Consider the following 25,232-nt stretch of genomic DNA (forward strand, 5'->3'; position numbering starts at 1 on the left):
TCTATTTTATGCCAGCTGCTTTGCAAGCATTATTTCAGTAACGCTGTGAAGCATATATAACTCTCAATACTCAGAGAAGAACTTAAAGAGACTTACACTTACTAACTGATGTGGCTTTGGCTAGAAAACAATGGGTGGGTCTTGAATTCAAGTATGACTCCAGAGTTTTTAGGTTTTCCATTTAGGCTTGTTTGAAAGCATTCCTCCCCCTTTTTTCAATTTTTTTTGTTTCTTTGTAATTATTCCTCTCACTGGAATCCCTAAGAATTAATTTTCTCTACCAGCATCATTCCCCTTAACATTGAGCACTTTCATTACAGTTACTGTGGTAGACAAACTTGTAAATTTAGTGGGTACCCCTTTCTCCACATCCTCTCCAGCATAAACTGTCATTGGTGTTTTTGATTTTAGTCATTCTGACAGGAGTAAGATGGTATCTCAGAGTTGTTTTGATTTGCATTTCCCTGATGGCTAAGGATGTTGAACACTTTCTTATGTGTCTTCCAGCTATTTTAGATTCCTCGTACTTTGGAAATCTGTATGGCAGTTCCTCAGGAAAATGGGAATCAGTCTACCACAAGATCCAGCAATTCCACTCTTAGGCATATACCCAAAAGAAGCACATTCATACAACAAAGACATCTGTTCAACGATGTTCATAGCGGCATTATTTGTAATAGCTAAAACCTGGAAAAACCCTAGATGCTCTCAACTGAAGAATAGATTTTAAAAAAATGTGGTACATTTACACAATGGAGTACTACTCAGCAGAAAAAAAGGCAATGGAATCTTGAAATTCACAGGCAAATGGATGGAACTAGAAGAAACCTTTCTGAGAGAGGTAACCCAGTCACAAAAAAGACAGGCATTGTATGTACTCACTCATATGTGGATTTTAGACATAGAGTAAAGGATTGCCAGCCTGCAGCCCAGGCTGCCAGAGAGGCTGGTAAACAAGGAGGATCCTAAGAGAGACATACATGGTCCCCTGGAGAAGAGGGAAGAGACAAGATCTCCTGATAAATTGGGAGCATGGGGGGAGGGGAGAGGGAACTAGGAGAATGAGAAGGGGAGAAGAGGAGGGATGAGGAAGACATGATGGGACAGGGAGGTTGAGTTGGGGGAAGAACAGAAGATAGCGAGATAAGAGATAATAGTTTAAAGAGAAAGCAGGCACTAGGGAAATGTCTGGAGAGCTACAAAGATGACACCAACTAACAATCTAAGCAACAGAGGAGAGGTTACCTTAAATGTCCTCTTCTGATAATGAGATTGATGACTAATTCATACGCCATCGCAGAGCCCTCATCCAGCAGATGGTAGAAGTAGAAACAGACACCCACAGCTAAACCTTGAACGGAACTGAAATCCAGTTGCAGAGAAGGAGGACTGATTAGCAAAGGGGTCCAGACCCCCTGAATGTGGGTGACAGTGAGGAGACCCTTGGAAATCTATGGGGCCTCTTGTGGTGGATCAGTGCTTATCGCTACCATAGGAATGGACTGTAGGAGCTCATCCCACATGGAGGGATACTCCCTGAGCCTAGACACAAGGGGGTTGGCCTAGGCCCTCAAAGAATATGACAGACTCTGAAGAGCCCCTATAGAAGACCTCACCCTTCCTGGGAAGCAGAAAGGTTATGGGATCGGTAGGGCATTAGTTGGGGAGGGCAGGGGAGGAGGGGACGGAGAGGGACCTGGGATTGATATATAAAATAATTTTCTTGCTAATAAAATAAAAAGAAAAAAATTAGTGGGTAATTTGAGACTATTTTCCATATCCTATTATTGTCTTTACCATTCACCAACCTCCCCCCACCATGATCATGCAATAACTTGAGCTCATATATTTCCAGGAATACTGAAAACTCAATATTAATAGTTCAAAGAGTCTCATAATAAATCTGTGTCCCCTTATGTTCAATTTTCTGGTACACTTATGGACTTACTTTTTTTCCTTTCAGTTTGACTTTAATTTGTAAGTGGAAATATACGATGGAAAGTTCCCCAATCAAAAATCACCTCGTTAATTACAATCACTCTCAAAAACATTTCTGTAACTTCATGCTCACATATGTCATTTCCTTGCTGGGTAAAACTGAAGATTTTCTTTTCAAAGGCAAATTCCATAGACTTGTAGCTGTTACTCATTTGTGCCTTCTTCAATTCGTGATTCCAACTTATTTGTACAAATGGTCATCCTGAAGTATATTATTTCATTTTAGTGTATTTCCTTCACACAAAGGTTATAGTAATACACAATGGAATATCTTCAAGGATTAAATGAGATAGTAAAGTACAGGTCACATAGTTCTAGGAAAATCAGCAGGCACTGTTGATTCCTTTTTCTTCCCTTCTCTTAGACTTTCTATTCTATACCATATTCTTAATGTAGTTTGCTCTATATTCATAGCTCATTTTTCAGGCTATTACTATTTATCCATTCAGTACCCTTCAATTAAGATATGCTTATTCTGAACTGATTCTTCTAACACCCGAAGGCTTTTCTTCTTAACAATAATCTTTTTCTGGGCAGTAGTGGCTCACATCTTTAGTCCCAGCACTTGGGAGACAGAAACAGGCATATCTCTGAGTTGGAGTTCAGCCTGGTCTACAAAGCAGGTTCCAGGACAGCCAAGGCTACACAGAGAAACTCCATCTTGAAAAAAAAATAAAACAAAAACAACAGTAAAACCTAATAATCTCTCTTAATACTTTATATCCATCCATTTTCAAGAAATTGCATAGCATGGCACTGTATGCAAAAGATTAAGTTGCAAAGTGAGTAATGATAGTTATATAACTCATTTGGAATTTGAACACCTCAAAGTGAAAAGCTTCAAGAAGTTCATATGTCCTACACCAAAAAAGGGACAACATAGTATCCTCCTTTTCATTATTTCCATAGACAAAAAGCATGTCTGCATTAAATTAGTGACCAGTGCCCATGTAGTCAGTCAAGATGGAGATGTTGCTTATTTGATACAGACACAGACACACACATATTTTTTAACCAAGATTCCTCCTGGCATTTAAAATAAGCTTATGTACTATTTTCTTAGCAAGACCTTTCTTATGTCATGATAATTTACTTGTAGATGCTATCAGTAATTGAGGTTATTTTGACTTCTGTTTGTTTGTTACTGTTTCTCCCGTATTCCTCTGCCTTGCTTCTTGCCATTTTCCCTGTCTTATTCTTTCCAACAAAATCTTATCTTGGCACATCATGAATTATTATTATATTACTAACGATTAAACTAGTCTCATCTAAATAACTTTTATTATATTACTTTTGCCAATAAATTTTAGTTTTTAATTCTTCCATAAATAATCAAAAGGAATTGCTTTTTAATTGAATTCTTTTGCACCAAAAAAACCCAACCTTAGTCAATATAATTGTAGCTTTGGAGAATGTGAGCAATCTCCTTGGCCAGACGTCTACCCTGGTGTTAGTAAGCAGTTCTCAAAAGGTATAAGACAAATTAGAAATGACCACACTGCCAGTGTCTAAAAGGGAAGAGAGTTTCAGAGAGATGGAAAAATAACAGTGGTATTCTGATAATAATACAGCCACTGATCATGTAATTTTTTAAGAGATGAAGCCCTAGGTAGTGTCTAGTATGAGATCATATTTTACAAAGAAAAATAAAACAGGCAGAATAAACACTGTATAACCAAAAATTAAAATAAGAATGTTATAAATTTGCAAGAACTATGAGTCAAGATCAAACATGGCCTGAGCAACCCAAAGAAAATAATAATAAGGGAAAACACAACTGCCATTCAAAAGATTTAAAATTAGCTCCATCCAAAATAAAAAGAGCATAAAACTAAATTTGGATGAAATGATTTTATTAATAAAATATTCAAACTCTGAAGCAAGTCAGATGGCTCAGTGGGTAATGGTGATTGCCACAAAGTCTGATGACCTGAATTTGATTTCTGGGTTCCACCTGGATATTGCCTTCCACCAGTACAGGAATAATGTAATACATTTTTTAAATATTTAAATTCTGTTATTTCTTTGCTTCCAACTTATGTATCAAGAGGAAGAATTTCATAATGAACAAAAGAAACTGGAGAAGAGAAAAAATAAAGTGTGACTTATAATCAGATATATGAATTAATGAACTCAATAATACTAGAGTTTCAAAACAATACAGTGTTTAAAGAATCCTGTTGAATAATGTAGAAGGTAACAGACTAAAGAAAGCTCAGTGTAATGTTCACAATGAATGAAACATAATCTTAAACATCCTTACTTATTCTTGGTAAAATTCTAAAGGATACATTGATAAATAAATTAGGAACACTGCATTCTGTGAAGAGAAAGGAGTAAAACAAGACATTTACCAAACATAATTTCCTTAACAAAAAGCTTGAAAAATGTCCAGATAATTGAAGTTAATCAAAACTCTCACCAGGTTATAGTGTTCATTGTAGGGAGAAATCCTGTTTAGAGGTACTGCTGACCACCCCCTCTCGGGGCTGGTCACAGGTGCCCTGACCAAGAATTTAAGTAGTTGGGAGGCACGCACCCAAGGTGCTCTTTTCTCTCTTCTGTCTGGCTGAGCAGACTAGGAGACATCTGCTGGGTCACTCCTGCTCCAGTGTAAACCTGGTCACTGGCTCTGTTGCGTGAATACTTTCTTAATAAACTGTTATCAGTGTAGTTCTAGACTCCCCTTTATAAACTGCTTTAGTTCATTATAACAATGGCTTTCCAAGAAAAGGCATATGAGACCTGGTGTTTCTAGTCTTTCATGGGACAGGCATCTTAAAAGTGTGTTAAGAAACAGAATACTTCATAGATTTTCTTTTAAAAGTTTATCTTAATTTTCATTATGTGTCTAGGTGTGATATGCACAAGTGTGAGTATACACGTCCGCGGAGTCTAGAAGAGGATGTGGGATCCTCTGGAAATGGGGTTACAGACAGTTGTGAGCCACTTGCCTTGGGTACTTCACATGGAACTCAGATCCTCTGCAAGAGCAATGCATGCTCTTAACTGCTGAGCTCCTACTTTATGGTTTCATATTTTTGTCTCTTGTATTGAACTCTTTTCCTGATGGCTCAAAAGAAGCCAACAGACTCTGCTTGTCACATCATCCATAGCCAACACAATCTGGAAGCAACAGTTAAGGTGATTGATGGCTGAATCACTTTTCAAAAATATTATGACAGGTTGAAATACTGGACTAAAACAACTAAAATAGTGTTGGGTTCCAAAATCATCCTGCATGGAGATGAGAGGAGACACCTGGCTTAAGAGAAATTGTTATGAACAAAGTCTAGAAATAAACAAAAGTACACAGAAACAAGGTAGTAAAAGATGTCCCACGGCAATGTTTTCACAGGCGAGAAAGGGCCAGAGTCATTACTGACTTCACTGTCTGCCACTGAATGCTAGGTTAATATGATGGTGCTATGTTCACATGAAGACCACAAGGAAGTCAATTTGTCTGGTTGTTATCACAGAATGAGAACACAAAACTGCAACTGTCTTGTCTAGAGAGAAGAGGAAACACTCTGACCCCTCCTGTGAGGAGTCAGTCTAATGGACAAAATGGCAAGCTATCTTTCTAAAACAAATTTTTAGCTTATTTGTTTAATTTGTGTATATGTGTGTGTGCATGGGCATGTACATCAGTGAGGATGCAGGTGTCCACAGAGCCCAGAAATGGTTGTCAGAACTCATGAATCTTGAGATACATGCAGTTGTGAATGACATGACATAGCTCCCCTGCAAAAGCAATAAGCACCCTTGAGCAATGAGCCCCACAAGCTCCTTTAAATCAGATTAAACAACTATTTGATCAGGATATTAAGGGTAGCATTCCTGTGCTGACTTCTACATTCCTAGTCAGATAGAATTTTAGAAGTCTATTTCATTATACATTTAAGTGTTGATTTTCTGGCGTGAAGCCTTAAAAAGTTTTCATGTACCCTACTGTAGAATGTTTAATGAGGACACAGTTTCAGACAATCTGTGTAAAACTGCCTTTCAGAGATGAAAGTGAACCATTCTTTGCTGTGTCTGTCTTTATGATTGCTATGTGCACCCCACTAGATTGCATGTATGACCAATAAGAGAGATTGGAGTCCATAAGCTTTTCATCTCATGTGGAAGACCAGCAAACAACTCAAATAAGGACAGATAGAAAATAAGCATGACTGTCAAATTGCAGTTCTTTCTGATTAAAAGATCAGGGAAACATGGAAATTTCAAAGGCACTTAGACCTCCTCCCCACCCGTCAATGCCTGAGAAAGGTAGGAGAGCTGGCCTGTAGTCCTGAGGGTGGGAGAGCCTTCCCTGACCCTCACCACCAGCAACACTCAAACTGTTAGCACAGGTGTGGGTGATCCAGCCCTGAAACTGTGAGCATGGGAGAGCTGTACTCATTACCCATCTGCCTTGTGGTGGCACCTTCCCTGGGCAACACAATAGAGCCAATCCAGGTGGTGAAGGTGTGGTGAGCCAGCCCCAAAGTAGTGATCAAGGGAGAGCTGCCCCCATTATTCATCTGTCTTGAGGCATCATGGGGGGGTGGCAGGGGAAAGTTGCTTCCCTGCACCAACACCTAAGACAGGTGGTGGAGCTGGCCCTGGGGTCATAATAGCAGAAGGTCAAAAGGCCCTGCAGTCATAAGGTCTCTACCCCTTGCCAGCTGCAGGACTCTAAAGAGTGGCCCAGTGTACCTCACCTGGGCAAGAGCTGGGCATAATGGAATAAGTGTGTGAGAGCCAACCCTGAGGGAGTGAAAGCAGGAGAATCGGCCCTAACCCTAGCTCTTTGCTGCAAGAGGTGAATAGCCAGGGCAATGCTGGAGAGCTCCCCCGGTGGTGAAGACTGGGGAGACCTGGCTGATGGACCAACCCTACAGCTGCCAAAGTCTAGAACCAGGGTTATGACTTGGCCCGCTCCAACATCCACACCATCTGGGATCTGCTGGAGCACATGAAGGAACCTGACTCGAAGACCCAAAGCTACAGGGCACCACAACAAAGGGAAACAACAGGCCCAGCATAGGTAGTGCAGTAGAAACCAGAGGCCTCAGACCAGGGCAATGACTCTTTACAATAAATACTTGCAAGTAAAGATATATGGACAAAGGGGTTTATTGCTTGACTCACTTTGTCACAGCTTCCACGACAAAATTTTTAATCCCCCCTCTTTTTTCCTTTCCTTTTTTCTCTTAATTTTATTTTAGGTTTTTTTTTTGGGGGGGGGTGCAGGGGCAGAGGGCAGAGGTAAAGGCATGGGGAAATGAATGGGATCAAGATACATGTTATAAAAGATGAATAGAAAAGAAAGAAAAAAGAAGAAAAATAAAAGGCGTTTAGAAAAACAACTAAGAAAAGTGTTTGTTGTTTATTTACTTTTTAAAAAATGAAATAATTACAGTGTCCTCATGAACAACCAAGTCAAGATAGTAGAGCAATGTTGTCCTTGGAAGCAGACTCTGGCCCATCTGGACCATGTAGTCCAGGATCTGGTTTCCTGTTGCCTGAGTGTGACTGCAAAGAAAGGCTTTAGGTAGACATAATGTTTTAGGCCCCCAAATCTATTTCTTCCCAGAAGAACATAAGAAAGGATCAAAGTTAGGCCTTCTAAAGCTCACAAGCAATGGAAATATTATCCCAATTCCAGTATAAGAAATTTTGTTTAATTTCACGGTCATTTTGGAGCTATGTAATTTCCTGCAGAAGAAAGTATTATTTTTTCTCTAGGATCATGCTGCTAAGGTTTGAACCTACATTTCAATGTCACCACTAAAAATTCGTAAGAAGCAAAACTAATTTAATCTTTTACAATTTGTTCTTACAGAATTTCACACATGCATACAATGTAATACGATCATATTGACCTCATGTCCTCCCTGCCCTCTACAGCCAAATCTTCCCTAACACATTCCCTCCCAATCTCATGTCCTCCCTAATTTAAAAAAAAATCCTACCTACTAAGTACAGTTAGTGCTTCGAATTTATTGTGAAACTTTAACTACAACTATTTTAAATTTATCTCTGTGTTCTTTATCAACATCTAGGAAGGTTATTCTAAATGAAGTGAAGGAGCTTTCTGAGGGTCTCTGCCATTTCCCCACACATGACTCGGTTTGATATCCTTACTTTGAAACCCTCACAGGAGTTACCATGGGGGCATATCCTCCATTTCAAATTAGCCTTCTCAATATTTAACACCTACTAATCCTGAGGTTTTTCTACTCTCTATGCTAGTGAATCTGCATTTAAATTGTGAGGTGAAACTGATTTATTTGAGGAGCTCTTTTTCCTTCTGTGAATGGAATCAAAAAGGTCCCAGCATCTGTTAATAATGAGAGTTACTGCCTTTATTAATTTCTTGCATACACAGGTTGGATATATGGAGTAAATTGTGCACTGGTGAGCCTGTAGGAAAGTCCCACAGGGCAACATAGAAAGTGAACACAGACATTGCTGACTTACAAAGGGGAGGGATACATGGGTGCCTGGGCTCCAAAGGGGTGACCTTATGCAGCTCTGTTGTAATTACATACAATCTGCATAAACAGATGAGGGGTCCTTGGCTTCTCTTAGACTAGGAAGGGTGATGAGAATCTGGCAGCCAAAAGGGAAACATGAATTGTTGGCCACAAACAAGTTTGATCAATGGGCTGAGAGCTTCAATTGGCCAATCCTTTTCCTTATTAACTTCACCTGGTGCCGGGTGCTACTGTGTGCCCTGTTTGATTCTAGCCACTAGCTATTCATCATCCACTGCTTTTCTCACCAAGCTTTCTCATAAGGTTGCTTGTTGCCTCCAGATAGCAGGTGGCAATGTTGGCAGCTAAAAGTCAGCACAATGTCAATTTTATTTTCACCGTTCTGCTCCAGAATAGCACAGCACTGAATGCGTGAGCCCATTTCACCACTTCCTAAGGGTCTCCCCCTTGTTTTTTCAAGTATTACTGAAGCAGCATAGAAGCCCCTTATATTTAATGAGCCTTAACTGGCATTTATTTTGAGAGTAGACACACAAATTCTACAGTAAAAAGCTGCCTAAAACATCAAGAAATTTTTTCTTATAAAACAAAATATACACATCTCTAGTAAGATTTTGAGTGGCTAGTGACTTTACTAGTTGATCCCTCTACTATATCTGCAGAATTCATATCGTCCTAGGCTAATATAAAACAGAACACAGTTGTCTCTTTGACTAGATTCTCTGAGTCGTTTTATAATTTCTATCCCTGGCCTCGACCCCAGCTCCTCTGTGTCTTGGGAGACAAGGGTTCCTTTCCACACCGTGGTTTCAATGGCCTGTACTGTATCTGAGTGACTGGAGTTTTCTGTACAAATGTATGGGAACTGGAAACATAGGGGAAAACATGCCCTTAAGGTAGCTGAGATGTTAAAAAATCCATCTGTGGTAGACTATCTGTTTTACATTCTCCTAGAGATAGGCTAAGGTTGGGATGTGGCTTGCTTTCATCCCTTCGTGGTATTCCATCATCAGCTTCCCATGAAGAAACTTTTCTAACAAATTTCCAACCCACTAATGTAAGAATACTGAGGAGATTCCTCTGGCTGGGATATGGAGAGTAAAATGTTTGTAGAGATTCCAGGACTACTAGAATTGCTTCCTAAACACTAAACACATCAGAGAGTATCTTCCCCCTTTGGCTTTTTTGTTTTAAGCTGGAAACACCTTAATAAAGTATGTACACAACAGAAAATCAAAACAGAAACCCCTTCTAAAGTATCCACCATAGATAGCCTTCCAGACTGACTAGTTTAAAACAACAATATTGAAACTTACTCTCTTGAAGAACAGCTTATTCTTTTGCATATGTTTGTAGCTATTATAAACGTCATGTTATGGGATGCTTTCTTCTAGGCATGACATCGCTATTGTTCTTGAATTCCCAGAATGGGCACTAATTGGGAAGAAGAGTATCAGTAGGAGAGGAGGACAAGAGAAGACACAGAGGGTAAATCTGACCAAAACACTATATACATGCATTGAAATGTTATCCCCAAGCCAATTAGTATGTATAAATGATGCATGCTAATGACTTTAACACTGAATGAACTGATATATGCTAATAACTTTTAAAACACTAAATGAATTGATAGAGTGAGTATGATAAACTCCCTAGTGTAGATGTGACTCACCAATTAATTGTAGGCCTTAATAGAACAAGAAGTCTAAGCAGGAAGGACATCTTTATAGCTCAACTGCTGGAGCATAGATATTGGTCTTTTCATGCTTTTAGACTAGAACTGAAAACCAACCCTGCTTTTGTCCCAGGCCTTAGTAAACTTTAGGGCTAAAATACATGTACACATATGTGTTTTTCTGTGTTATATTGTCATAAATTATACCATATATGCAATCCAGTCAGTTCTACTTCCTCGGGAGAACCTCTTGATTCATCCATCACAGTATTCTTCAAGTAGGAATGTCTCTGTAAATTCTCCTTTAAAAATTGGTGATGATCCAAATATACCTTATCTCCTGCTCCCTGCCAGAATTCTTTGTCATTCACTGTATCACTTTTTGGGTTGGGTGATTATTGTTCAATGAAACTTTGGGAAAATATGAATAATCTAACAAAAATCATACACTAATTATAGAAAAAGCTTGGTGCATTATCAGAGTTTTGAGTGAATGAAATAAAGGAAACAATGTTTTGATTTGAAAAGTACTTTTGATAAATGATGAAACACAGAAAGTTAGTGTGTGATAGAGCTTTATAATGAAGACTGCTGAAGAGTGGGGATAGTATAAGGAGCTTATGGTAGGAAAAGATGCAAAAAAAAAAAAACTGTTGCCAGTTATTTTCTCAGACTGACCTAACAAGAAGTAAATTCCCAATGGTGACTAAGTAATTGCCTAACCTACAGAAATTTCTAAAGAAAACAAGTTTCATATTTTTATTTTTCTGCTTCACACAGGAACTATTTTCTCTGGATAATTTTTATATGAGGTAAGAAGGCATACCTGATATCTGACTTGCTCAACATTTTAGAATAGAAATCTAGTATATGTGAAAAGCTCCAAGGACCAAAATCACAATTGTTTGTGTAAAGTAGGTTTTAAATATCCTGGGTGCCAAGTGACTAAAATATGCAGAGAATCTCATACATTAACAAAAATAGGTTTTTCTAGAGAATATTTCCTTGAGATTACTTTCATAACTTTTAATCTTCACCAGTACTTTTTGTGTGTTACTCAACAACTAAGGAGTTAATAAAATGATTTAAGAAATGATAACTGGCACTGAGTTATTTGGAAATTTAGGCATCTTAGCTGGCTTTAATTTCTCAAGTTACACCACTCTACATTTGCTAGTAATTTTCCTTTGGCATCATAAAAATAGAATTTACAACTTAATCAGCCATGCTTACACACAAAACTTCTGGAGAAAATATGTATCATTTGTAACTTATGGTGCCAAATTGTTTTTAATAATCTAACATACCAACTTTTAATTTAAATCTTCTAGAATTTGCCACCTTCTAAAATAGGCATTGCTATAAACTGCAAAGGAATGGAGTCAAAGTACAGAAATTATCCCAAGACTAGATGACATTGAGGAAATCATAACATCTCAATAGGCATACTTACTTTCTCTTTGATGTCAAAAGAGGTTTTGAAGAAAATGTTATCTGAAAACATTCTCAACAAAATATTCTGCAATTAAAATGGTTCTTTTGATCCTAATCTTATGAAGCTCTTGTTTTAATAGTACTCATTTTTTAAAACTAGTGAATGAAAAAGTACACGTAATTCTGTTTCCTTATAGGAGTATCTAAAAATAAAATAAGCCATCTTTCACTTACTAACTTCACAGTTCTTGAAGCTATACAAAATGTCAGAAGATCTGGTGAAATGGCAGGGAAGACATCTCATAGTCAGATCAATAGCATACCCTCATAACATTTTAGGGAGAATTAGATGCCTCTGCCTATTGCAGATTGCTACTATTTCTGGACTTACATCCTAGTTTAAATGGGAAATTAGCTTGTTGTTGATGCATGAATTAAACTGTGTGATTAACTGACAGAGGAGAGGATTGCTGGGCCACTGGCCATGTGCCTATATTTTTATGCTTGCAGGCTTTCTCTGTCTCTCTGTCTTTGTTTCTGTCTCTACTTCCCTGCCTCCCTGTTCTTTCTCATTTTCACTGTCTCCACCCCACAGACCTCTGCAAAATTATGTGACTACAGCAAAAAACATCAAAAGCTTTCTGGAGTGTTCCTGGGAGTATTTGCTGCTTTCACTTGGTGACAGATGTCATCTCCTATGGGACTCTTTAGCTTTCATTTTAGGTGTGTATACTTAAGTGCAGAAACGAAATCAGCTGAGGAGAAAAGAAATTTGACCTTGGATTCCACACATTGACCCAGGTTCCTAACGTCCTAAGCATAAATATCCATGAATATTTGTGTGCTGAGCATCTACCTTTAGAGTTATTGAGACTCTAGCAATACAAACGATGCAAGAAGGGATATTATAAAATCATTGAAGAGATGGTCTAACTAAATAGGCATATACCAAAGTTATATGGTAGGTATGCAGCAACAGAAGTATGTATTGAAGCACAGTGATAATACAGAATCAATGAGGTTGCACTGCTTGTAAGACTAGAACAGCTAAGGTCCATCTAGTAACTTCAGAAAGTACATGGAATTTCCTCAAAGGAGGAATAGCTTCATGGTGAGCTATACAAGTGGACAGGTAGAAATGCAGCTATAATTGACTATGCAAATGCGTGATATGCATATTCTTATGTGATATTAGTGGCACATACTGAGTATCCACAATATATTGTTATTATCCCAAATAGCTGGTAGAAATTTTTTCTATGTAAGGTCTATTATAATGATTTATGTTTATACAAGGTTAACCATACAGTTCCCAAAAGAAGCCAAAAAAAACCCCCAAAATCGAAGCCATAGTCATCAATGGCATCCATTTTTCACTCAGTAACACATTATAGCATGAGAGCAGTGAAAAGTTCAACCTCTAATATTTCCAATTTAGTCTCAGTTTCAAGGCATCTCAGTGCATTTCTCCTTAGTAGCTGGCATTATAAAAACACACACATCTTTATTGATTTATTATATCTCCACAGTGAGTCTAGAGTTTACAAAAAATTAACATTTTAAGTTGTTTTTACAATTCCTAAATGCACATTAAATGTCATACCTGATGCTAGACCACAATGTCCATTATTAATTATAATGCTAGAGAATATGTGGCTAGGCTAGACTCTCAGACAAATGTGTTTGTGCTCCCCCAATGTGTGCCTGCTTAAAAAACTGTTTTTAAAGAGACTTTGGTTTTATACAGATTTTATCTTTGGCTTCTGGCTTTGAATCCTAGGGCTGTGAAAGATGTCATTCTATGAAGTACTTACGTTTGTTTTTTTTTTTTAAATAAATCCAGTAAATAAAATCAGAGTTCTAAGAAAGGAGACTATTAATTAAATTATCCAACATTTATATTGATACAGAACCTTATTTAACACTACTGAATGCATGTAACCTTTGAAATCAATCTCTTTATTAAAAAGTTGCATTACCCGAAATTCATCTGTCAAGTAGTAAACAATGTAGAGACGATAACTGAATATGTCTAGTTATTTGATCTTGATGATCTGTGTGTCCTTCATGCCTTCCTGGCTGCGGTGATTTATGCTTTCAACCAAATTCTTCATCAGCTTAGAAAATGTGTCCAACATTAAAAGGAAATTCTTCATAGTTTATCCAGACACATGATATTTTGTTAGAAGCAAAAATGTTTCCCAATATTCATGTTTCAAAGACTGTAAGATGGTTTTGATAGATATTTCAAAAGTTTAACAGTGTTGTATTCTTACAAAAACTCTATTACAGTTGGAGAAACATTCATTTATCAAACATACTGACATTACCTAATCATCACTTGATGGATGGTTTGGCTCAGGATATAGTCAGTCTTTCATGAAGAAGGCCGAGTCTGGGTGTGGTATTATCATGGTATGGAGAAATATGAAGAATGGAATTTCAGAAGGAAATTTATCAGGGTCTGTGAAAAGATCACATCTACATTAAAAGCAGTGAGCTAACCCTCTGGCCAATTATATAAGCTCTGCTAAAGCATGAATTTTGGCTGTTCTTTTGTGGCTCAATTGTGCTGCAGCTTCTCTCGATGGGTGAAGTGTCACTGATGTGAGGAAAAGCCATGGATATTTATATGTGAATGAGCTCTTTGCTAAGCACTTTGTAGTGACAGATATTAGATGGGAGATATTTTGCTGTGAGAAAACATAATTTTATGAATGTCTGAACCAAGCATGAATTTTCAATAAAAAAGTAGAATTCAGATGTTTGTTTTTCCAGAGCAGTTAGATGAATACCATGTAAGCTACATTGGAAGAATAAGTTATGACCACTCAAAATGTCTTAAATATATGAGGAAAACCACAGAGAAAATTCATAGGGAATCTTGTTTTTCTTCATGATAGATACCATCTCTCATCTTTAAGTCAGGTACGGAAGCAGGAAAGTTAATTATTGATGCTTTGTGTAGGCAAGAGAAACCATCAATGAAAGATAAGAAATATGACTGCCTGAAAACCACAACCAGCACACCAAGATACTTCCAAAGGTGCAATAATGGCACTTACATTTTAGGGGTAAGCAATAGATATCTAACTGGACTTAAGATTCACTTAACAGGAAGGAATTAATGCCTGGTAGTATAAACCTATCCAATTACCTATGGATAGGAGGTCATAGACCTTGGACGAGAACTGATTACTGCCACTGTCCCTTTGTAAACCATTATAATTCCTAACTACATTCATGACACTTATCCTCATGCCCACAGATAAGTATATCTCTCACTTATCACTAAAGAATTTTCTTAGTGCAGCAGATTACAGAACATCTAAAAAATCCACAGCATTTAAAATGCAAAGAACAACTGAGTGACAGATACTCAAACCTCTATATCTACTATTCAAACCTTATGACTAAAGAACATCATAAAAGAGAAGTGTGGAGAGATTGTAAAAGCCAGAGTACCAGAACTGTAGCTAAAAGAAGTGCCAGCTGCAGCCATGAAATCTCAATGATACTGTTGTCTAAACGAGAGTAGCGTGATGATAATATCAGTTGAGAGGCCAACATGGATAGGGACAGTCTTAGAAGATGCCACCCCTAAAAGAAAATTAATGGCTACTGAGAGAGGGATATATTTGTATACTGTGTGAAGATATGTTGCTGTGATTGATTTAATAAAGAGTTGAATAGCCAATAGCTAGGCAGGAAGTATAGGTGGGACTTCCGGGCAGAGAGAGGAAGTAGAAGGAGATAATCAAGGTGCAGGGAAGTGTTACAATAAATCTTTCTGCCAAAATCTGCCCGAGCCCTACTGACATGTGGGCAGTCTCTGCTAGCTGCCCAAGATCTGCCTGCTGCGTGGATGGACAAAATAATACACAGACTTTTATTACAGGGAAGACATCTTGTTGGACATACAGAATGAAAGAAAGGTAAAAAGTCACATGGTAAAATGTAGATTAATAAAAATGGATTAATTTAAGTTATAAGAGCTAGTTAGCAACAAGTCTAAGCTATAAGCTGAGCTTTCATAGTTAATAATAAGTTTCTGCGTCATTATTTGTGAGCTGGCAGCCCAAAGAAAAATCCGTCTACAGATCTTCCATCTTCTCCAGGAATGGGCATCCTGATAAGTTATCCAATCCCCAATGGTCATCTCTAAACACATATACATACAAGCAATACTACATGGGCTCGGAGGATTATATATATATATATATATATATATATAATATATATATATATATATATGTGTGTGTGTGTGTGTGTGTGTGTGTGTGTGTGTGTGTGTGTGTGTGTGTGTTACATATATGTATGTAACAATGATAAAGAAGAGGTCATGAATTTGAGAAAGAGTGGGGAGGGGACATAGAGGAGATGTAGAGAAGAGAGAAAGACATAGACATCTTTTCTTTTTGGCAGTCTCAGAAAGTCCTATGAGACAATGTTGGATGAGTTGGTGAGAAGATAATGTGAAAACGAAGACAAGAGATAGGGAGTAAGGAAAACCCCAAATATTGGAATAGGAAGAAATAAAAGAGGGGGGTTGAAATTTACCCAGTAATTGAGGAAAGGAAAGCTCCCCTGTAATGTGTATTTAAATCCATTCCATTTTAGCTCTTCCCAGTAAGGTGAATTTTTAAGCCTAGACAGAAGCTCTCAGTTATTGTATGATCACTCCTCTGAATTGTACTCCTATTCATTGCGAAGATATTATACTCTTATATAGAACAGAAAGGTTTCTTCCTAAAGGCAGGCAGGGAAGCTCTAGGGCTTGGTAATCTTGGGAAAGAGTAGCAGTTGCGGGAAAACTAAGTTTCTTATTGGAGCTGCCTCTAAACTGTTTGCAAAGCTCCTGGGATGCAGCCATGTGAGTCGTTACCAGTGCTGGATGTTCTTGCAAGTAACCCTCACACATGCTCATGTACATGACCCCTCACAAAGTCATTGGCTCCCCAAGTTAGATTTTGGTGGGATCATTTCTTTGAAATACCATTGGTGCCATGTAGGAGATGAAGATGCTTATTCTCATCTCTCCAGGAAAAGTCATACATCCAGATAGTTGATTGATTTGAACTGATATATCTTATAATAACTTAATACAATATTTATAATTTTATTAGCACTTGTTATGGCATCTTTGCTATTCACAGGAGATACTTTGATAGTCTCACCCTACTCCTTCATAATATTCAGTCAAGACAACCATACATGCCATCTTCATCATTGTTACATTGAGGATACTTAATTTTGCATTGTTGAAACTTACAGTTAACTGTAAGTAACTGGTCTGAGAAAATTTATTAAAACAAAATAGACTGATCCGCCAACCAAGCCAGGGGCAAAATATTAGTTGACTTTAATCTATTTGTTAATTCTTTAAGTTAATTAATTTGTTAATTGATAATTAAATTTTACATATATAAAGGTGTATCATATGTTATTTTGATATGTTGATAACAAATATATCCAAGTCTTAGTTATATATTGAATACCTTGTGAAACAGCTGAATTTAATGTTAATATATGCATTGCTTTACTTTTTGTAGTTAAATCTATCTTAGCAATTTCAAGTGTAATTTATATTTAGTAAATGTAATCACCATGATGTATAATATACAAAGTAGATTGAAATGATTCACCTTAATGAATATTTTGCTATTTTGAGTAGTATTTTTATTAACCTAAATCCAAACATGCTTTAAGCACACTGTGTTACATCCCGCAGCTAGTAAGAAGGAAGGTATAGTAATATGGTTTACTTGAGAAAGAAAGATTGATGTTTTTTACATATAGTAAAAAATCAGAGAGACAGCTCCGGGACAAGCACGAGCCGGAAGGGCACTGGGCGACTCTGTGCCTCGCGGACGAAAATCAACTAAATGTAGGCAAAAGAGATCCTAAGAAGCCGAGAGGCAAAATTTCTTCATATGCATTCTTTGTGTAAACTTGCCGGGAAGAACACAAGAAGGAGCACCTGGATGCTTCTGTCAACTTCTCAGAGATCTCGAAGAAGTGCAGAAAGGTGGAAGACAATGTCTGCTAAAGAAAAGGGGAAATTTGAAGACATGGCAAAGGCTGACAAGGCTCGTTATGCAATGAAAACCTACATCCCCCCCCCCAAAGGGGAGACCAAAAAGAAGTTCAAGGACCCCAATGCACCCAAGAGGCCTCCTTCGACCTTCTTGTTCTATTCTGAGTATCGTCCAAAAATCAAAGGAGAACACCCAGGCTTATCCATTGGTGACGTTGCAAAGAAACAGGGAGAGCTGTGGAACAGCAGATGACAAGCAGCCCTATGAAAAGAAGGCTGCCAAGCTGAAGGAGAAGCACGAAAAGAATATTCCTACTTACAGAGCTAAAGGAAAACCCAATGCAGCGAAAAAGGGGGTGGTTAAGGCAGAAAAGAGCAAGAAAAAGAAGGAAGAGGAAAATGAGGAGGAGGAGGAGGAAGAAGAGGAAGACGAAGATGAAGAAGATGATGATGAATAAGTTGATTCTAGCGCAGTTTTTTGTCTATAAAGCATTTAACCCCCCTGTACACAACTCACTCCTTTTAAAGAAAAAAATTGAAATGTAAGGCTGTGTAAGATTTGTTTTGAAACTGTACAGTGTCTTTTTTGTATAGTAAATACACTACTGAATGTGTCTTTAGATAGCTCTGTGCTGGTGGTATTTTCAGTAGCCACTAACCTTGGCTGGTACAGTCTGGGGGTTGTAAATTGGCATGGAAATTTAAAGCAGGTTCTTGTTGGTGCACAGTACAAATTAGATGTATATGGGGACGGTAATTTTTGTTTTTTTTTCTGTTTTTTTTTTTGTTTGTTTAGGTTTTTTCCATCTTCAGTTGTCTCTGATGCAGCTTATACGAAGATAATTGTTCTGTTAACTGAATACCACTCTGTAATTGCAAAAAATTGCAGCTGTTTTGTTGACATTCTGAATGCTTCTAAGTAAATACAGTTTTTTAATTAAAAAATCAAAGTAACTCATTACTGAAAGGAGAAAAATCATTTAACTATTTAAATAGTACAGAAAATATTTGATAAAATTTTATATTTATTCATAACAAATATTCAACTAACAATAAAATAAAAAGTGTTCATTTTTACATTTTTGTAACTTTTACATGTGCTGATGTCATGACACACATGTGGAGGTCAGAGGTCAGCTTGAAGAAATCAGTTCTCTCTTCTAATATGTGAGCTCCAGGGATTGGACTCAGGATTTTCAGGCTTGGCAGCAAGTGCTTTGACCCATACATAGAGGCATCTCATTGACCTCATCCTATTCTTTAGTTCATAACCCACAACAAAATAGATAGCTCTCCCATATATTTTCTATGTTCAAAATATGTTTTACACTTAGAACATGAAGGACCAAATTGCTTTACTTACCCTCTAGTATCAGTGGTCACTCTAGCAGTATAAACCAATAAGGAATCAGATGAAAGCATTTGGGAGAAAAGATTCTATCCATCTTCTCTTTAATATTTATTTTTATTTTATTCATGTGTATGTGCATTTCTATTAACCTATGTCACTTGTGTTTGGGTGTCTTCAGTGGCTAGAAGAGGGAGTTAGAACCATTGGAAGTAACATTATAGGCAATTATGAGCTGCCCAATATGTGTGCTAAGATGATCTCTGGTCCTCTGAAAGAACAGAAATCATTCTTAACTATTGACCTATATCTCCAGCTCTAATTTATATTTTAATACTCTTTTCAATATTAGAGTGTAGACTACTCAGGTGTAAAACACAAAGTTTCATTATTATATATACAAAAGAGGAACAAAACTAGGTCATGATAAAATTGATCAAGAAGATACTAATTATTAAGAAGTATCTGAGTGGTGCATATAATCTCAACAAAGAGAGAGAGAACAACACTAAGCCTTTCAAACACATGGTTCTAGAGTGAATGGGTGCTTTGTAATATATCCAAGGGAACACCAGACATCCATGTGGTCTTAATCTTCTTTCTTTGGTTCCTAAGACTGCATAAAATGGAGACAAAAGTCTATCACACACTATGTTCATGGGGCTGTGTTTGGTTCCAACATATAATTAATACATTTATTTGGGATACTTCTTTAGACCTGCAATAAAAACTTAATCCAAGAATGAATACCAGTATCAAGGCTCATCACAAGTGCTTTTAATTAAGCATTGTCTTTAAAACATTAACTAAATATTCCCACAGCATTCCATTCTTAGCAATAACCCAATGGCAAGCTCTCTTGATCTAGACCCAATGTATCTTTAACAGTGAAAGAACTCTCGTTCTTATTACCAAATTATTATGTTATTATAGTCATCTAAAAACTGTATTTAATATTCATAGAGGCTACATATCCAGGTGATGCTTGACAGTTCTATTTGTGCATGGTTTATGAGATATATCCAATAGTATTCTGACTGCCTTAATTTGAAGTCATGAATAATGAACTCTATTCATCCATTGGCTCAAATAGGTTAAATATAATTTATTTCAGGGAGAAGTTACACAAAGAGAAGATGGCTGACACAGATTCCACCTCTCAGGATCTGCACAGGCTGGGCCCTGTGACCTGACCAGACTCAAGGGAGAGCCACCTGCTCAGATCCCAGACCTAAAACTCACTCTCCATCATGTCCTCACCTGTGACCATGCCCAAACGGGTGTGGTCAGTGCTACAGGTGCAGGCAGGTTGGATATCTCACTACACTTTTACTAATGACTCTATGCATTTCAGGCCACTTCTGTCTATTCTGGCTATATTTGTATTGAGATAGTAGTTATACCCTCAAAATAATAGTCATGTGCTTCTCCATGCTAGACAACATTATCAAGTATCCTTCAACCAAATCAAATGACTTCCACTAATGTGAAACTATATAAGCAATCTGAAGTTAATGCAATCTTCTACATTGCAATCTAATTTTCATTGTTGTATTCTCAGTGTTTAACATAATACCCATCATATATTTGTTTCATAAATAATGAATTAATTATCTGATATGCTATATTCATAGTTCTTTGTATTCATTTGTACTTTATCTTTCAATTGTACCATCTGTTACAACTAGATTAATTTGAAATTTTAGAGTTAAATTTTCCGTATGTCTTGGTTTTTCTACTAATATCATTTATCTAGGGTAAAATTATTAATAAAAGCAATTCAAAATTACTTCCTTTGTCTTCAACTAACAAGGAACAGAAAAGTCCAGAAGGGAGAGTGTATTTTCCATTCTAATCTTCAACTTCCTATAAAACCACTTATTTCATTCGTGAAAAATCTGTTCTCTTTGTTTTCATAAAGCCTCAAAAATCAACAGTCATTTCCCCTAGCTCATTAAAATTACCTTCAGCCTGGCCTGTAATGCAGATACACTTCCAAAGCTGAATGCAAACAATGGCTGTCAGGAAGGGTAGCATAAGGAGTTAAAGAGCCACTTTAACCTCAAATTGCAGGTGAATTTCCATTCCGTACTTAGATTATTAACAACCATGCTAGTCAGACTTCATAAACAATGTCACTTGTCACATGAGCTATCTACTAAGGAGTTGGCTATAGGGAGACTCCAACTCATTTAAATTGTAGTTCTGATCTCCATTAACATCTGTCATGTGGAATGCTATTTGCGAGGTGGGCATTTATTTTCCAATATTCAATCCCTTTACATACAACAGATTCATCACCATACCTCCACTGCCCCCAAATCAAACATTCGTCCTCCTCTGGATAGACCCATTCCTGAGGGCAGCTAATGCCATCTCCCTGAAGAAAGTGCTGTCAAAAGGTAAATGCAAGAGTGGAGTAGAAACAACTCTGTACATTTTTACAGCCTCATAAGTATGTGGAGTAAGAAGCAGATATATCAAAATGGAAGATAAAAATGTGACAAAATTAATAATTGTTACTTGTGGACAGCCACAGTGTGCCCCGTGTTTATGTATACAGAAAGAAGTGAAGTGTGTGTGTGTGTGTGTGTGTGTGTGTGTGTGTGTGTGTGAGTGTGTAATCAATAAGGACTTTAAAGACCTCATGACTCTTCTTCACTAGTTTATAAATTAGTAATGACAAAATTTACCTACTTGAAACTGAAACAGAATGACTCACATGCTTACAGTAGGTATAACAGATGTCCAAAACAGAGGACAAATCGTGTCTTGATAAAGTCATCTTTAATTTTCCCCTCAGTACCATTAAATATGTATTAGTTGAACAGTACTAAGAAAATATATTATTTATTCAAACTACCAAAGCTGAAATCTCCCCAGCAGAACTCAATTGAAAACTAACAAAAACAGCATAGAGGCTAAATACAAAGACTGTAGTCAGGCTGTCCACACTCAAGTTGTAACCTTATTTAACATGTGGCCTTTGGTAAGGTACTTTGTTTGCATAACTTTCTAACTTACAGAATTAGATATTTCTAGAATGTTCCTAGGGTGTAAATGCATAATATTTCTATCACCTTGTATATAGTGTCTGCCGGTAAGAACCACATTAAGTATTTACTCTTATTTCTAGTCCAGTGCTTGGCAGTGTTATATAAGTATCATTTCTGGTTTCTGCTACCTCATGGCTGGCCCTTCCAAATGTGTTGATGAAACCTGGGAACACTGCTCTAGCCCAGAACCCTGTAATTCAAGGTACGCTATTGTCGAGTGAAATTATGCCTCTTTGTGCTATATCTGCCCATACCTAACTGATACCTCAACTAGACAGGGCTGTGTACATCAACATTTCCCTCTCCATGCAGGTGCCATGGAGGTAAGATCCCTCGATGCCTTGAGATATTGAGGAAACAACAAATAGAGCATAGGGAAAGTATTAAGAAATTGTCAGGACCACCTGCTTCTTAGAATTAGTAGGTCATGTGTTGCTACTTCCCTGAAAAAAAGACTTTCTTCTCTCCAGAAGACTTTCTTGTCTCCAAAATGTGACAAAGTTTACTTTTCCTCTGAGAAAGTTGACTTTGCCATTGAAAAAATTGATGTCACTTTAGATAAAAGGATCTTCAGCTAAGAGAAGAATTGCCAGTTAAGCAAGATAGTGTTAAAGATAATAATATCCAAATACACTGTATATCAGGTTTCTGTAATGTTTTGTTGAATTCTCTTTTTTTGCATTTTACTTTACAAATAGTGTTTGTATGTGCCTCCATAGCTTTATAAAATTGAGCGACAGAATAGTCATTATCTTCATCTTTGTGATGGGAGAATTGTAGCTTAAAGAAATAAAATATATTACCCAATTACATTTTACAACAAAATGGGATTAATAACAGTTTGCTTTATTTTCAATTACATTCTCTTTGTAATCTTCATCACTGGAGAAGAATTTTTCATAACTAATGATAAATAATGTAAAAATAAGAGTGCACATTACTTGGAAGAAAGATTGCAACTGGATATTCATTGGCATTATATATCATCATATTTATGTCTAGGAGAAATAGATTGTCTACCTTCTTTTTCTACCATGTCCTCTAGGCCCCTTTTCATGAGGAAGAGCCCCTGGGTTCCATTACTGGACATAAAACTTCAAAATTTTGTAATATCTGACTTATTAATTTCCTTTTGTTTTTCTCAGAATCTTGAAGCTAGCCAGTCCCAGATAGCCTTTATTCACCTAGTGTCTCTACTTCACCTACCTTAACTATCACCCTGACAAGGAAAAAAAATGTTATAATGAAGGCACAAAAATAGCCAGCGACAGTTCTTTCATAATGGTAAAAAATTGCTTATACTAAATTTTCTCGTTAAATAATAATCTACCACACATTCATTCATCCTTTCAAATCATTTACTAAGAAAGCACATGTAAATAAGCTTTGGGGAAGTACTGGAGGGGGAATAGACTTAAAACTTAACAAAAAATTGGCTTCTATCTCAAAGCTTCTGTCCAGTAGAAGAGCTCAGTTACAATGCTGTAGTATGCTACTTATCAGATGTGTTGAAACATCTAGGGGAATCTTCATGATGGGATGATACAACACACACAAAAAAAACCTGCTCTTGTAGAAATACTATGCATTTGAGAAACAGGAGGCATTTGTTTCCTCTCATAGGGTGCCAGCTTCACCAAAAGGGGTTTGAATAGGGAGGACAGAAGACTAGGTGCTATGCTTCCATTACACAAAGATGTCCCCATGCAGAAGAAATTAGCCTAAAGGTCACTTGAAGCAGAAAAAAAAAATACGCAGATGATCTAGTGGCAAATGGCTGGGCTATGAAGAGGTTCTCCCATCTTCCACCTCAGTGGTGAGGAGAAACGTGCCTTGGTGCCTCTGTATGCATGTTTCAGTATTCCTTTCCATCCCTCAGATGTTCTCAGATTAATCAGAAAGGTAAGGAAAAATACTAACCCAGGAGATAAGGAAGAGTTCACAAGTAAAACCCAAGAGTCATGAGGTTTTGGTTGTGTGACGAGAAGGGACGACAGGGTTTGTTTGTGACTTTTCCTTTGGGAGAGAGATTTAGCCAGTTAAATAGAGGAATGGCTCTCAGGAGTTACTTCAGATGAACAGTATTTACTTATTTTGTTGTTAATTAGATTTTGTCTACTTCTCCTTTTTCATTTTTTAAAATGTTTTTGAAACATTCTGGTGTATCTTGGGAAAAGGTGCTGACAGTAACAAGGAAAAAGGTTAAATCGATGTTTCTTATGAAGGCTGATGTGCATGTGCCCACCGTTTATGATCTTCTAGGTCATAAGAATAAAAAGTTAGATGATAGGATGGCTAAGCACTAATTTTGATTAATGTGTTTCTGCTGCACTCATTAACATAGTGGGGCCACCTCCTTGGCAGTGTCTGACCAATAACTGAATATTGCAAAGAATGATTTTGCGGATGCATTAGATCTGTCTTCCTAGGGGTGAGACAGGTCAGCATGTAGCATCTGCTGCAAAGTATTTTGTAAAATGATGAGCCATATGAAGGCAATGTATATGTCAACAATATCAAGGGGAATGTCGCTGAAGCCACCCGGACTTTCTGTCAGCAAGTCAGAATTCATCAGGTAACATCTTTCTCCTTGCCCACCCACATGAGGTTTCCTACAGTAGACCTGGAGGGGAGATAAAAACAAGCCTTGCTGTCCTGAGGTATTGCTACAATCCGGGTCTCTTCCAAGGGTCCAGATGGAGCTAATAAAAGAAACTGGGGTGGGGGCAGAGGAGTAAAACGTCTGCTCTTCTCTGTTCAGTGAAGGCACATCTTTCCTTTTAACATCAAAATAACTTTATTTAGATTTGTTGAGACAAAATTTAGATATCCAATTTTGCTACTAAATACAAGAAATATTAGAGATGTTTATTTTTATTGTGATAGAAGAATTATAACAAATCAATAGTTCTGACATTCAAAAGTCCATTGAAAATTTTTCTCCTCATATAATTTAGGTGTTTATGTGTATGTCTCTCTCATTCTCTGTCTCTCTCTCTCTGTCTCTCTGTCTCTCCCTCCCTCTCTCTCTCTCTCTCTCTCTCTCTCTCTCTCTCTCTCTGTGTGTGTGTGTGTGTGTGTGTGTGTGTGTGTGTGTGTGTAGACTTTAGAATGACTGTCATGGCAACAGTCAGTAAGACACTTGTTTCCAAATTGCAAAATTCAAAGCTTGGATGCCGGCACACTCTGAGGGTAGAGC

General features: G+C 37.3%; 1 pseudogene; it reads left to right on the forward strand.

Annotated features, from left to right (window-relative positions):
• The first annotated feature begins 17,374 nt into the window (after positions 1 to 17,374).
• LOC100756961 lies at positions 17,375 to 18,087 on the forward strand (annotated as a pseudogene).
• The last annotated feature ends 7,145 nt before the right edge of the window (positions 18,088 to 25,232 follow it).

Source organism: Cricetulus griseus, chromosome 4, assembly GCF_003668045.3.
Source record: "Cricetulus griseus strain 17A/GY chromosome 4, alternate assembly CriGri-PICRH-1.0, whole genome shotgun sequence".
NCBI lineage: Eukaryota > Metazoa > Chordata > Mammalia > Rodentia > Cricetidae > Cricetulus > Cricetulus griseus.